The sequence below is a fragment of the Coturnix japonica genome, chromosome 1 (genome assembly GCF_001577835.2).
Source record: "Coturnix japonica isolate 7356 chromosome 1, Coturnix japonica 2.1, whole genome shotgun sequence".
Taxonomy (NCBI): domain Eukaryota; kingdom Metazoa; phylum Chordata; class Aves; order Galliformes; family Phasianidae; genus Coturnix; species Coturnix japonica.
In genome coordinates, this window is record NC_029516.1 from 79061006 (window position 1) to 79076799 (window position 15794).

Consider the following 15794-nt stretch of genomic DNA (forward strand, 5'->3'; position numbering starts at 1 on the left):
GTCAAATAAAGTTCTGAATACATGTAAGAGGTAGCAATACTGCTTTTTGAGATCAAATAGTTGATTTCCTAACAGACACAGAGAAGGAAAAGAAATACTTATCAGAATCTATTAAATTTTACTAACTAGATCAAAATATCCTGTCTCCAATGTCTAAACAACAGGTAATGAATAAAGAGACAAAAAAACAGAGAAAAAAACCAACCAAAAAACAAACAAACAAACAAAAAACATGGAAGATGAAAGATATAAATGTAGTTCAAGGGACTGTATTTGTGTGTAAACGTGAAAGACAAAATAGTGGAAGTTGTGTGTCAGGTTCCTCATTCACAAGTAATTAGAACTGGAGATCTATAAGACACTACTTTATCTCCCATCTTGGGGACCTTAGTGAAACCTATTTGCTTCTGCCACCACAAAACTTGAAGTGAGTACTTATTAGAAATATGCAGTTTAAAATAGTTTAGAATATGAAAAACTTTTATTAAATAGTATCTTTAAGGGGAAAAAAAAAAAAAGAGAGAGAGAGAGAGAATATTATGAAAATCAGGAGCAATATACAGGGAAACCAAAGCATAGAAATGAAATTAATTCAGTGAGCATAGACTTTTCTTGGAACTGTTTGAATGAAGACTGGTTCTTTTTTTTTAGTGTAAATATTTTTCATGTGGGATAGGAAGAAAACCCTAGAAATAATTAGAGTTTACTAGGTCTGTCAAAACTGTCAGCAAAGTGAGATCACTCAAATTCTTCCCTGTTAATGATTTAGATGTGGGAATGAAAGGGATGTACTGATAAGGAATTTAAGATGCGCATGCACACACACACACAGAAACAGCAACAGACAGTCTAGGATAGAATTACTCTAATGTGATAGACCAACTTAGAACTTCCTTTCTATGGAAAAATACTTCTTGTATTTTGCACAGGAGGAGCTTTCAACCTTTTTGCCTAGAAAGGCTTTGCCTGTCAGTTCATTTACAATATCTACAAATATCTTTTGTAATTTCAACACTATATGTGTTTTTGTCATGCAGCCTAAAGTTATGCATATAGCCTTAGAAAGTAAACTCTGCTCTATCTCCTCACTCCTTTCCTCTTACATATGTTTGCAGCTATGGTGAGGGCTCAGGAAAACTGGCCAAAGTGACTGTTTATTTAATGGAACTAAAACACTTCTAATTTGGGCAGCAGAGCTGAGTCATTCCTCACATAACTAATTAGCTCTATTTTCTCTTTGTCGTGTGATGTTATTTCAACTGACACTTACACTGAATATCAGATAACTGTTCAGTGGGACACCACCAGTGGAAACATCCCAGGTTGGAAAATTATGCTAATAGCCTAGAAGCTGTCAAAGGAACAGGATCATAAAAGTTTGCTTTCTAAATGTCTCCACAGGAGTGAGGAACTAATAGCTAAGATAGCTCCTTAAATGAAAACTCCTAAGTATCAAAACCATGAATGAGTCTCACCAGAGATTCAAAATCAGAGTTGCTTCTCTCACTCCATCAACAAGCAAAGTTCCTAAATAATGACTTATCTGTCTACTCCTAATTGTGTGTCAAGTGTAGAATAAAATTTGAGCATGAAAATATTACTCTAAGGCTTGCTGAGCCTCAGGCAAGCTATTTGTTGTACCACTGAATTTGCAGTCACAGTGTAGTAAAGACTGGGTATGTGGAGCTGAAGGAATGCACTGTGCTGTCAGGTGATGCCCAGAAATACCTCCTAGTGTTTTGTTTCAGAATAACAATACAATGAAATGTAAATAAGTCAGAGTGAACTGGCTTGTTTCAGAGTTTAACTAGAAAATATGTCTCAAATCTTTTTCACAACTGTGCTGTAGATTAGCAGAGATTCGGGAAAGCACTTGAATTTAGAGTACTGCTCAGACAGCTGAAAAGAAGCAGTTACTGGTTCCCACTGTTTCTTCTCTGAATTTGTACAAAAGTATTCTAGACATGAAAGATTCACTTTAGGAAGGTAACAGGCCAGCCAAGGATAGATTGTGTATAGCTGGTGATATACATCTGAGCTTTTACATGTGTGGGAAAAAACGCATCAGACAGTGGGTAAGTGTCAAGTTGACTGCTTTTAAAGTCTTACACGGTTTTCACAGTCAGTGCCATTTTTAATGACAGTCTCCTGTATAGTGTCAGAAGAAGAAAGGGAAAGAGCTCTCATGCTGTTTAGAATGAGTTATGGATGAGTCAGAGTTACAAACAAAGCTATGTGGCTTAACAGTTTTGATACAGGTGCTACACGCGTCATACGGGCTGTAGCAGATGGGAAGGAATTGTTGACTTTAAGCAGGCTCATCATGGGTAGCATCAAACACACTGCAGCAAGGCTGCTGGTAGTTGTACTGCACTGCAGCATATAGCTCTTCACTTCTGGCTTCTTGGACTAGAACACTGCAGTTATGCTGCAAATTAACCACTGTAGAGAAAAGCAAACATTCATTTGTACTTGTCTTCCAGCTTAGGCTAGCATTTACAGTTTCCAGTTTATCACAGGACCAACTATTATTAGGGATGTTAATAAAAGTTCTGATGTAATCATTTGAATATTAGGAGTAAAAGAGAAGTTTAGAAAGTGGCCTTGAAAAAGGAATCTCCTCCACACTGAACACTTCTGTGAGTGACAACTCTTCAGTTTCTCCACAGAAAAGCATCCTGGTGTGCACATCACAAAGAGCTCAGGTGGATAATCAGTTGTCATGTTTTTGGTTATTGATGTTATCAGTTCATTATACAGAGTGGGCATTTTTAGCAGCCCACCACTATTAAAACAAAGAATGTGTTATGAAAATGAATACCAAGTACAGTGGGTATAAAGAAGACTGAGTAGATCAGCGCAGGTATGCTGCAGTGCGCTGTGCTCCATTATAAAAGAACTGTCAGAAACGTGTAAGCCAACACCAAGTCAGCAGACTATAGCTCCAAGATCACTGCGCACAGTGAAATGGAGTGCTAAATAAAACAGCTGAGATATAGAGTTGTCATGATCACAGAGACCAAAATTCAGTCAGGTGTGTATCAATCCATTAAAGGCTCTGGTCAGAAATTCTGGCCATCATTCTGACACATGGATTAGCAGACTAAAGGCATCAGAGAATTCAAAAGTTCAAATGTGCATTTCTCCATAGCTGGATTCTTGTCTGTACTTTTGATATGTTTCTTCTTATTATTCCAACTCTTTTGTTTGTTTGTTTGTTTTTGTTTTCCAAAGAAGTAATAAATTAATAGTGAAGGTCATGGAAACTATTTTAATCCAAGATATTATTTAATTCACTTGCATTCTACAAAGATTACTATCCACTTCATTCTCCTTGTCCCTTATTCCAACAGGGTTAAACAGTCATATTTTGTTTTTACTCTACCCAGGTCAGATTTTCATAGCAAAGATTTTCGTAGCATAGATTTTCTTCTTGTTGAAGAAAAAAATCCTTTAAACAACAAGTGACCTTTAGTTTCATCATCACTACAAAAGAAAAGGGTATCAGTACAGCTCAGTTTCAAAACAGTTCATCATTAAAAGGTGTATACAAGAAAGCCAATCCTGCACACACGGTTCTGCATGTAGATTTCGTGGCTTTCCTTAACACTGTGTTTTATTTATGGGATTTCATAAAACTCCACTATTAAGACAATTTTAAAAATTGAATGAACAACTGTGAGATGACACATCAGTTGCTTCTGTGAAAGTTACTCTTCCTCTTTTTCCTTCACCTTTGTGGTCTGGGGAGGCTGGATGAAGGGAGAGATTGAAGTTAAGAAAAATTATAACTAGCAGTAAAAACTGGTGAGCAAAAATAGAAATTGATTTTAAGGAGATCTCCATTAAAAATTTAAGTTGAGTCAAGCTTGCTTACAGTTGTTGAAAAGGATAAACAGAGCTGCTGTCAATTCTTTCTTAGTTCCAGTACTGTGCTTGTTCAGTTGGTCCAGAGTTATTTATATGTTATAATTCAAGACTGAAACTTTTTCAATTCTTTGTTAACTTTATTTTCTCACTTCTTTCAGTACTTTAACATTGCATTGGTATGTTTAAAAGTTACAGGTTTTTAAATGAATGCTATCAATATGTCTCATATAAGTTTTCTCATTTTATCTGTTGCACATAGTATGGGGGCAGTTGATATTTTCACAGACTTCTGAGGGTGATCATGATCAATAGGAATTTCTGTGTTCTGCTGCTGCTCTTCTTCCATACAGGCATTTTTTATTGCAGGATGTTTCTAGCAATAGGTGCTGTTTGTTCTACTGGAGCAAGTGAACTTGAACTTGTCCTTGGCTGTCCTATATGAAAACTATTCAGGTATTTCCAGATCTTGTCCAGTTGACTTGACTTGAATACTAAGATGAATTTAAAGCTTCTGTACTTAACAAGAGGCTAGCTACTTATCTTTAACGAACGACATACACATAAAGTGATATTTCAAACATATCCAATATCTGGATTGCTTTCAGTTGCCGAAGTGAACAGAGAGGAGGCTATGAACCACTATGAAAGGCTGCCTAAGTTAAAGGGACAAGTCATCAATCATCCATGTGTTCAGTGTGAAAGCGTGGCTTTCTGGGAGTTAATTATATTTGCTATCCTCGAGTTGTTAAACAAGTGCTTCATTTTGTATGACCTGCTATGTTTTCCGTGAGAAGTGCAGATTTCAGGACTAGTTTAAGTTTTTAAGCTTTCAATTGCCAGTTAACAACTCTTGGTTCACTTGACTTACTGCATTATCAGACTTTACTTCTAAAATTCATTTAAGCTGGCCGCTGATTCACAACTGCTGTCAACAGGATCGTTTTTGATACAGTGGCTTCAGGGTAATAACTTAAGGGTTTTATAAGCAGCATATTTGGAGAGGCATGCTAGTATAATTATCCAAAGGTAATGGAGTTTCTGAGGTCTGAATACCTGAACAGGTTGAGGAATGGAATTTACATTAACACGCAGCTGAACAGTCACCTTTCTATTTATTGTGGAAGGCTACCATAAAAGCTTGGTGACATCACTGAAGTTTAGGCATAGACAAAAGTTTTGTGTAAATTTTGTCTTATGGAAAAAGAGCCATAGAAAAATACCATTGTCCATCATGCCATCATGGAGGGAGAAAACCAGAAAACTATTAATTTGCTCACTAGATCCAAGGGCTGTAAGGGAAACTGTTGATCACAGCCTGAACCTCTGATTAACCATCTGAGGCAAGCAACAAGTCTTACAAGAAGGTAATTCAAGCTCCACCCCTCCTAAGATCCCATTTAAGGGATGACCACCACTAAGGTAGCATGCTATTTGTTGGCAGCTGCAACGTTTTCCTGTTTGTTGCAGGGGAATTAGACTAGATGATCTTTAAAGGTCCTTCCAACTCCAAGGATTCTATAATCTCTTTCTGGAAATTGTTCCTTTGTGGAGTTTTTGTGGTGAGTCTTAACACTGACAAGCATCCATCTCAACTGGAAGTCTCAGCACTGGTGAGCCTTTTCTGAGATTTCTTCTGGCTATTTACTCTGCAATTACAACTATACACTTGTATTATTCCAGCTATACAATGGCAAAACTCAAATAATGATTTTTCTCAAAATAATAGGGCAATATTTTGTAATTTGTGTAATCAGGAATCTAGTCCTTTATCTTTGCTAGAATAAAATGTGTGATTTTCTCAGTAAGCTTTTGTAAACGTATGAAACGTAATAAAATAAAACTGTCAGGCAATAAGCACTCCTTGTTTTCCCAAAACTATAAAATTCAAACCCTCAAGAACTGACACCTCAGAACAAATTAGAGACTCTCAAAGTTTGGTCTGTTCAAAGAAGAACAAGAGTCATTTTGAAATGCAAGCTCATGAATAATTCTGATCTCTCTCTCTCTCTCAAATTGTTCAAAATTCAATCTTATGCCAAGAAGTCTCCAGTTAAACTCCACTAAAGCAAAATCCAAAGGTGTTTCTCTTCCTTGCCATTCTGAATAGGTATAATAAAGCCAAGCTGCTGTGAGCTGCTCCTGACAGATCTGCTTCTGTTCTTCACCAGTCTGCCTCACAGAAATTATGTAAGGAGAAAGTCCTTGCAGCAATTTCATGCAGTGAAGATGGGAAGTAACATGGATGCATTCCTAAGGTGGAGACAGTGTTCATCAGTGTTCATTACACTTACATTAAATCTTCTATAGAAGATCCAAGATGTTACCTATCTTTCTGGCAAGTTATATTTCAAAAATAAGCATAAACCTTTCTTCAACTCCACATGCTTTTAGGAAGCAGAGTCATGCCTGAAGCCTTTACCAAGCATCTTGCAGTTTCATTAATCCATAAGTATTTGCAGTGGGTCACTTTGAAACGAAAAACATAGTGTTTCTTAGGCCTTTAAAATGAGCTGTGACTTCTCTATCACCTTCAGTCACTCCTGTGGATTCCACTGGGGTTCTGGCTGATGGCAAGTTGAGCGTAAGCCAGGAGTGTGCCCTGGAAGCCCAAAGGGCCAGCCATACCCTGAGGTTCATCAGGCCCGGTGCTGCCACCAGGCAAAGGGAGGGCTTGTCCAAGTCTGCTCTGTGCTGTGTGGCATCACCCCCTGTGATGGGTGTAACTTTGGATGCCACAATGTAAGACTATTACACAGTGTTCAAAGGAGGGTTATGAAGATGAGGAAGAATCTGGTGGGCACGATGAGTGAGGAGCAGCTGAGGTCTGCAGGTGTCCCCAGCACTGAGCTGAGGATGCTGAGGGGCCATCTTATGGTGGACTGCAGCCTCATGAGGGGCAGTGCTGAGCTCTGATCTTTGTGACAATGACAGGACCCGAGGGAATGGCATGGGGCTGTGTCAGGGGAGGAGCAGGTGGGGGTCAGGGACAGGTGCAGCACCAGAGGATGGTGAGTGTAGAACAGGCTCTCAAGGGCAGCAGGTACAGCCTCAGGCTGCTGGAGTTCAAGGCACATTTGGGTACCACTCTCAGGCTTGGATTTTGGGTGGTCCTGTGTGGAGCCAGGAGTTGACTCAATAGTTCTTGTGAGTCCCTTCCAACTTAAGATATTCTGTGGGTAATACTATGATACTAAAGTCTCAAGCTCACATTTTTTTTCCAAGGCTCAATAGTAACCTGACACAAGAAAACTGGAATTGCAGCTCTAGTTCCACTGAACCTAAGTGAAAGTGCTGTAATATAACCTGAGATGTGATAGAACTTGGATTGCTTCCACAGTATTACAAAAAGCAGATGTTCTTTTCCTTACATTTTTAGTTGCAGGAAGGAAAAAAAAAACAAAAAACAAAAAACCATCAGTACAATTTCTTTTGCATTAGACACATGGTAAACAGCGACATCAGCTTACTTTTAGCTGGAGTGTCAGATGGTTGCACCCTTGGAGATCTGTACAGAATCTCTTTACCATTACATTTCAAATAGTCAATTTTTTTAAAAATACTGACTTTCTAATGAGAAACAGCATGTAGCTTTGTTAAGCTTGATTAGGCAAATTTAATTGGCTATACTTAACGTATTTATGTGAAAGACAACTACTCAGCTTAAGCACGGTTCTTAATCTTTCAGTAATTCAGAGTAATTTAACTAACCATAAAATCTTTAACTTTTAATGGGCTGCATTTCAAGTAACTTCCTACTTTGTCTCTTTATCTCGTCCTTATACACTGTATGCTTTCATTTCTAACTGTGATTCACAGTTTTCGTGCCCCAGACAGATACAGCTATATGCCTTTCCTCTACTTTGGTGGTTTGATCTTTTTCCTTTTATATGCATCTTTTCTGACAATCAGGCATTATCTATTTTAGGATTTTACCATTCTGGATCACAGAACCTATAGATGTAATTAGTATCTCAGCACACCAACAGAGTTTTCCCTGATGTTTATCTCCTTCTTCTCCTTGTTCATTAAAGCAGCTACATTCACATAACTGCAACCACCACAGGAGTCACAAGAACATGGTAATCAGAAAAATCAAACCTTATACCACTGAGCTGTGTCAGTACAACAGATTTGTTTGAGGAGCATTTTAACCTTTCTAAACATGTCCTTCCCTCTGGGAATTTATCGCCTTTTTTTCTGCATTTTGTGTTTTGTTCTCAGTTTGTCAGTCTCTGGTAGAGGGGTAACAATTCAGTAGGATATTCAATACATAGATGGTCAGTGTCAAACATCTGCCAAAGAAAATCCCTCCTTAAAGAAACAATTGTTTTGTTGATTCTTATTTCATACTTCAGTCCTACCTCTTATGGTACACCTCAATGCATGTCCACTCCGGCTACTCAACTGTAATTATTTCCTCTCAACAAACACCAATTACTTTTGGCCTGTTTGTGGTTTACCTGTTTTTCTCTTATAAGAAAATAATTTATCTTAATTCTCACTTAATAGTTAAAGATGTCCAAATGCTTCTTATGCCTGTAAATTTCACTTCATGTCCTATTTTATCTGATGAACACTTCAATCAATCAACTTAGAGTTCATATTGTTTGAAACATACAGTGTGGATTCTAAAGAACAAACAGCTGTTTGAAAAATGGGACCCTGTCTTAGCTTATTCTGTGTATTTTAGCCTTAATCACATCCTAATTGAAATCTAATTTAAACCTTCAGAATTTTGCTTAATTGTTATTATGTGTTATGTTCATGCCTGCGACATTTGAAAGTAGATCTCTTCTGAATCTTTTCAAAATCTTTACAAAATCTCTTTTCAACATCTACTTTAGAAAGCAGAAAATGTATTTAATTGCATTCTCTGCTGAAGAAGATGAAGTTGACTGTGAAAAGGTGGGAGCATTTCATTTAGGTGGAACTGTCACAATGCTCAGAACTGAGCAGAAGCTTGACTTTTGCTAAAATACAAAAGTTCTCTAGTAATCATACATATTTACTGTTCAGAGTGGCATGTGCTATATGATCTGTCAAAAAGATGCATCAACTCATGCTGTTACACCAGAATGAGAACGAAGAATACCAGTGGTTGAACTTGATGATCATTGTGGGTACTTTCCAGGATATTCTGTTTTTCTACTTTTCTCTCTGCTTTTTAGCTTGATAGACCATTATGGCTACTTAGAGCCTTGAACTTAAGGTTTATGAGATTTAAGTCAATTAAGAACAACTCCATTGGATTACGTGTAACCAAAGTAAATTGTTTTGATTATCAAAAGTCTGCTCACATGGATGGTATGGCTTCATTTGCTCTTTAAAATGGCATTCAGTTGTTAATGTGTTACTAAACGTAATGTGTCCATAAAGCTTTAAAAGATGCTACTTAATCCCCTACATTCAACTAGTCACATTCATTTACCTTAAAGTTTATTATTAGATTATTCTCATGAGCTGTAAATTTGCACATAAATGCAACCAAGTGCAGCAGCAAACTGTTTTCTTAGGCTTAACATTATCATCTGATCTTTACACACTACTCCTGCTGATTGTCTGAACTGAGCAATTAACATTTAAAGCCCTTTCCTCTCCTTTGGACTGCTCCAGATGTCTAGCTGTAGGTAACTCATCACCAAGGTCCCCTCCAAGCAGCCTGCTTGATGAACAGAGTCTATTCAGGCCCCTGAGCAGCCCCAGGCTTTATCCGCTGCTTTGTCTGGCCTAAATTGTTATATTTAAGCAGGAGCAAAGATGCTTAGAGATGGCTTGGTTTTTTTCAAGATAACGAGTTGGAAGTTGTTTCTTGCCATACTGGAATGTTGGTGTTAGAAAAGCGTAATGCAAAAAGTAATGTCTAATATTTATAATCTCTAGCTCTTACTTGTTGAAGTAAAATGCTAAATGTTAAACTGTCAGTATGATAATACAGATGAAAAAGTTAAAAGGCAGAAATGCAGACTTATAGCGATTTTGAATTGTGCTGATGAGACTAACAAATGATGCATTTGGACTCTTAATCCCAAGGCAGTCATGAATTAGCGTGTATTTTAGCTAAACTGAATTTCTTTAAGTTATGTATCACATACTGAAAGTGTTTCAAGCTTCTGCATGCCTAGCATCAGGAAGAACCTACCAGTTCTTCTTAGTGACAGATAGTATGAGCTTCATAGTCCTAGCTGCATTAATAGCTAGGTAGGTGCACTGTTATTATTATTATGAACTTAATTCTTGCAAACTATAGGAAAATTACTTTCTGTAGTATATTTACAGGCATCAAATTCAGCTTGTGCTATCACGAGACAGAAAACAAAATATGTTCCTTCAATCTACAATTATTGATGCAGTATAATTTTAAAATAAAAATGTATCTACATGTTAAAGAGATACAATCCTTGTTATTTCTGCAAGTTTTCATTTGTTTATGAAATAAACTCTCCAGTTATTATGCTGTCCATCCCTATTCCTGTGTAAATGAGAGTCCTTTTGAAGCAGCATAAATTTCAGTGCCTTACTTTCTTTAAATTAGGTTGAAGAACTCTCCTAAATGCAATATATAGTACCATTGTTACTTCACTCTCCACAAGGAACAACTTTTAGCAAATGAAAACATTGTCTGTTATAATCTGAAATGCGTTGTCACAGGCAGGCATTTCTCTTCTATGCCATAGCAGACTAAAGAGTTATTAGCTTGCAATATTGCAAGTAAAAGGCCTTGCCCACTGTTTTTGTTATATTGATTTTGTGCAAAATATCCTATTTCTGCTTCTCCTAAGAATGCCTCCAAGCTTTCTTTTAGTGCATTTCATCTCCATGCTACTAGTTGTTTCATCAGATTTTTTCCATTCTCATATTTACTAGAGATCCTATGACTGATCTTTACAGACTAATTAACCCATGACAATTCTACCATCATCTTCCATTCCAGGATTACATTTCACATTTCTTCTGCTAATCTCTATCTTTGTCTGCCCTGCACCATTTTAATTTGATTTTGTTGGTTTTCTTTCTTTCACAAAGACAACTGCCTCACGCTAACATAATCTATCTTCATTCCTTAGTTAGCACAGCAAGCAAATGGCTGGAAAAAGAGTTTTTGTCAAATGTCCAGCTTTGTTGCTTAGTTTCCTACTCCATTTGGAAATACTGCTTGCAGCTTTACAATGGGTTAATTGGTCAGATTATGTTTAACCTTTATTGTTTATTTAGGAATAATTGCAGAAATTTTTCTCAAAGACAAAACTCAAATTTATGGTAGATGCACTTCCTCAAAAATAATACTATGTTATATTCCTTTCATAAAAGCCTTCAGTAGAGAAATGCTTCATAAGTGGTTTTTGATGCCTCTGAAGTAAAATCTCTATTCAACTCAGCAACATCAAGGTGTTGTAAAAATGCAAATCCTCTAAGTGAGCTACATGTTTCCCAAGAGAAATAACGAGCATCCAATCGTTCCTTTTTAAACAGAGCAAGAAACTGTTTTGTATCTTGTGTATACTTAATAAGAACTTGATAGGTCAATTTAAAACTTCTGATGTGGATTGCTGTTTCAGGCTTTAAAGAAGAATATCTAGAGGAGAAACTTTCTTTGTATTCCTGTATGATGTTGTCACATGCCTTATTGTCTGATCTTTAATGCTTTCCATGGGCCAAGGCTGTATGAAGGTTACTGCTAGGCTCTCCTTCAGTTTTCCTTCCTCTTTGTCTTTAAATAAATGCTAACATACAAATTGTTATTTTAAGCTATGAAACTAGTTTGTATTATGAAGCTTCTGCTTTTGAAAGAGCAGTTCATCATATCAATCCAAAACACTTCACACCCTGTCAGGAGGAAGTGATGCTTGTTCAACCTAAGTGTATATGTTATAGTCTTAAATCTGCATTTTCTTGAAGGGCTGATATCAATTGCTTGTCTGGTATCAAAGAGTTAGCTATTATCAAGAAAATTTCTCTTATCTGAGCTCCCTGTTTAACCCTAAACTGCAGCATGAGTTAATTTGCCAGTGTCCGCTGATTTAAAGGCTTGTATATAAAATCATTTCTATGTATCCCTCATACAAATATACCACATCCACAATACTCTGAAAAAAAATAACTCTTGAAATGTCACTTAGAGATCAAAGGTGAGATTTCCTCTGACAGAGAATTGTCACAATATTATTAAAATTAAAGGAAAAAGTCTCCCCTAAAAGACTAAGTCCATCAAGATTACACAAATTCAGATGCCGTTTTATAAAACTCATGCCCAGTGGACTGTAACCTCTTTCATTCTCTCCCAAACTTTCTCTCTGTGGTCTCAAAGACTGATGGAAAATAGACTGCCTTTAAGCAAGAAATGAACATGAATCAAAACAAGTCATTATCCCTGTTGGTAGCAACGATTCAATTTTCTCCTGTTTTTCTGAACACTGTATGGCAGAACTGACCAAGTGGCCTACATCTGCTACTACTGACATCTTTTCTGTAGGCTTCAGCTCCTTCACTCAAGGCTGTCTCAGAACCCTAATAGATGAACAATTATTCTTTTTATTTCTTTTGATCACCAGAAATGGGCTTTGATGCCAGCTCCCTAAGGGACTTTGACAAATGCCCAGTATTAAAGAGTGCACTTTCTGGAATAATTTGCAGGTGGAGCTCCTTTCCCCTAATCACATTAAGAAAGCGCTGGCAGGGCCCTCTGCCATGAAGCTACCTCCATCCTGCTTGGTACGCCTGACTGATCTAAATACCTGTGTACAAATACTAGAGTCCATAGTTTAAATATCTTACTGAATACCATGTCTTTTGTGTGATAAAACATTGGAAGATTGCATTTCAGATTCCTTTGTCCTCCCCATTCTGAGGATAGCCCTTCTATTCATTCTCCCTTTTCTTGTTTTGCAATGTGCCCTGGAAAACCAGTTTAGCTAGTTTTTCAGTTTCATTGACTGATTAACTTTTCTGCAACCATGCCACGCTGAAGTCTTTTTTCAGCAGGACTATTTCTACTTGCATACTAAACTTTGCAATAGGATTAATTGCACTAATGGATGCGCTAATGATAGAATATGCATTGTTTGTTGGCCTGATGCCTGACTGTGACCTCTTTTTTTGATCAAGCTCTGTATAATCTATATAAAGCCTTCCCAGAGTAATGAATTTAGTATTCCATCTAGAATAAATAGCTGTATCTGTCTGCAGAGTGTTTGTGTATAGTTTTCAGTGTTGATCTTAGTATATCACCTTTGAACGAAACTAATAACTTTATCTTCTGCATTGCCCATAGCTTTCTAGCCAAGCAGTGTACTTAGAGCATATTAGGACAGTAAATGCCACATTCTAACAACCAGAATAAGGAAGGATCATTCCACAGGCTGACTCCTGTCCTCCTGTCCACAGAGAGCTTTTAACTTTTTCCAAGTAGGGCTCTAGTCAGTCCATATTGCTATCCAAGCCTGTAAGAGCAAGCTTTGGATTTGAATCCATGTAGCATAGGGGTTCTGCCTGAGTGGCCAACAAGTGATGCTGAATGCTGCAGCTAAACTCATGATGCTGGCAGTGCACAAATGTGTTCATGTTATTTTGGAGGCAGAAACACAAGCGATGTTATGTGCTTGCTGAGCTCCTTTTGCCTCTGGATCCTGTTAGTCATGTCTTCCCAGCTCAGAAGACTGGGCTATTTCTTACCTGGGGGGGATCAAGAATTTAAATGCTCTCTTCCATTCCAATGTTTCTAGACTTTAGTGCTTTCAAAGATGGCCAGATCTCCATCAGCAGTCAGCCCTCGTTAGTTTTCCTCTTCCACTGTGGGCTTTTTATCACTCCCTTAGCAATGCAAAAAAAAAAAAAAAAAAAAAAAATCCTATTCATAGGCAGCCAAGTTTTTACCAAAGGATTTAATTTTAGTTTAGCTTAATGACATAAAGTCTAGAAATATAAATGTATGTTCCTGTAGAGCTTTTAGGGTTGTCAGATTTAACAGCATTTAAGTATGCATTGTTCCAGGCATGTCATTTTCAAGACTTAAAATCTGGCAATATAAATCTGAAAAAAAATTTCTATTACCTGAAGTTTAAAATGCTTCTTCTCCTACTCCGTGTTACCCTGTAAGTAGGGTCAGTTTGAGTTTCTTTTTGTTACTTACGTATAGAAAGATCTATTTTTAACCTTTTCCAGAACTACTCCACAAAATAAAAAATGAGGCACAAAAAACGTGGCACATTTAAGTATCAGCATTTTGTGTCATGGGAGGGCAGAATATGTTAATCTTTTAGTTTAACCTCTTTTGCAGCATTATGAGAAAATTTTCAAGACATTTTGCTTTGCTGGGTATTAAAGCATACAAATTTTTACCGTCACTGCAACACTAGTAGTCATTATTTTATTCTTGTTAAGTACAAGGAGAGTCAAACCATATGGTTCTTCTATTACTTCTAAAGATGCATGAGTAGGGGGAAAAATGTTTTCTTTTTTCTTCATGTCATGTGGGAGAGAGAAAGACTAATTTGTCTGAAATGTAGCTTGTGGTGAAATTTAGAGTTGTAATTGGGATGTTCTCTAAAAGCATACAGGAAACATTAAGCTGCAAAAATCCTCAACTCAAAGTGTGAAAATCATAATGAATGCAACAAATTCAGGTTTTAAATTGCTCAGATATACAGTGATTGGAGATGTTAAAGAAAGCATGATATATGCTTGTATTATCAAAACAGGAACTGAAAGCTTTATTTATGAAATGTCTGCTATTTGGGTACTCATTATTTGTTAAAGAACCAGCATTTTTAATTAAAACTGAATACGTACTGATGCATTTTGTTAATATCTTTAATATAGTGTCATGTTAACTAGACTACAGTTTGCATAAAGTACTCATTTCACAGTTTTTATATCTGAAAAAAATAGATCATATTTTTATTTCCATGCCGTATTGCTGCTACTTACATACTATTTCTAAGTTGTACAAAAATGACACATCTTGGCATATACACCAGGAATATTCATAACTTTTTTTTCTCACATCATTTCTTTTCTTTTTATTTTAAATGAAATTCACTATTTCAGTTTTCGGTATTGTTTTGTAATCAGTACCCACACAATGACCCATTGCATCTGTTACTATGACAATAAAAAAGAAAACCCAAACACCCAACAAAACAACAACAACAGAGAAAGATACTGATTCAGAAATCTTCCTTATGTATGTAAAATATAGCTAATTAGCTGTAAAGTTTTGTTAAGTCATTATTGCCCAATACCTTCCTTCTTTCTCCACCAAAACTCTTCCAGTCCTTCGTCTCTTCTGGAAACCTTCCAGCACTGAAACAACGGTTCCACCATACTTCTCCTTAAAAACATTATAATAGGTATTCTGAAGCTTACTTCATCACAGGCTTGCCACATTCATTTTCACCATATCTTAAAACACTTACCTGAGCTTTCTGCAACTTTAGATTGCATTTCAGGTCTTAGTATATCTACAATTTGTTTTCCTGAAAGTAAAGTAGAGTTTAACAGGTGTAATTACATTGATTTGGTTGTTTCTTTTCTCTACTATTATATTCTCTTATATTATGATAGAATAATCATCTTCTTATGTTGTTTGTTCACACACATCTCTTTCTCATCCCACAAACTGCTTTTTTTCACTCGTACTGAATTTTTCATGTCTGGAAAGGAAGCAGAAACCATGTAGCTCCTTAAGGGCTAGTTTATGCAGAATGCTAATTTTTGGTGGAAATTTCTTTTTTATTTTATTTTTTTTAAGGTGCCTAGGAGGATGGGACTGAATTTTTCTCATACCTACTTTTTAGACTTACAGTACAAGAAGAACACAGATTTGCCTTCTCCTTTCCTCTAAGCAGAAGAGGATGTAGCCAAGCTCTTGCAGAAAATAGGCATCAGATACAGTGTCATGCACGTAGTGACTGTACAAAGTCATCAGC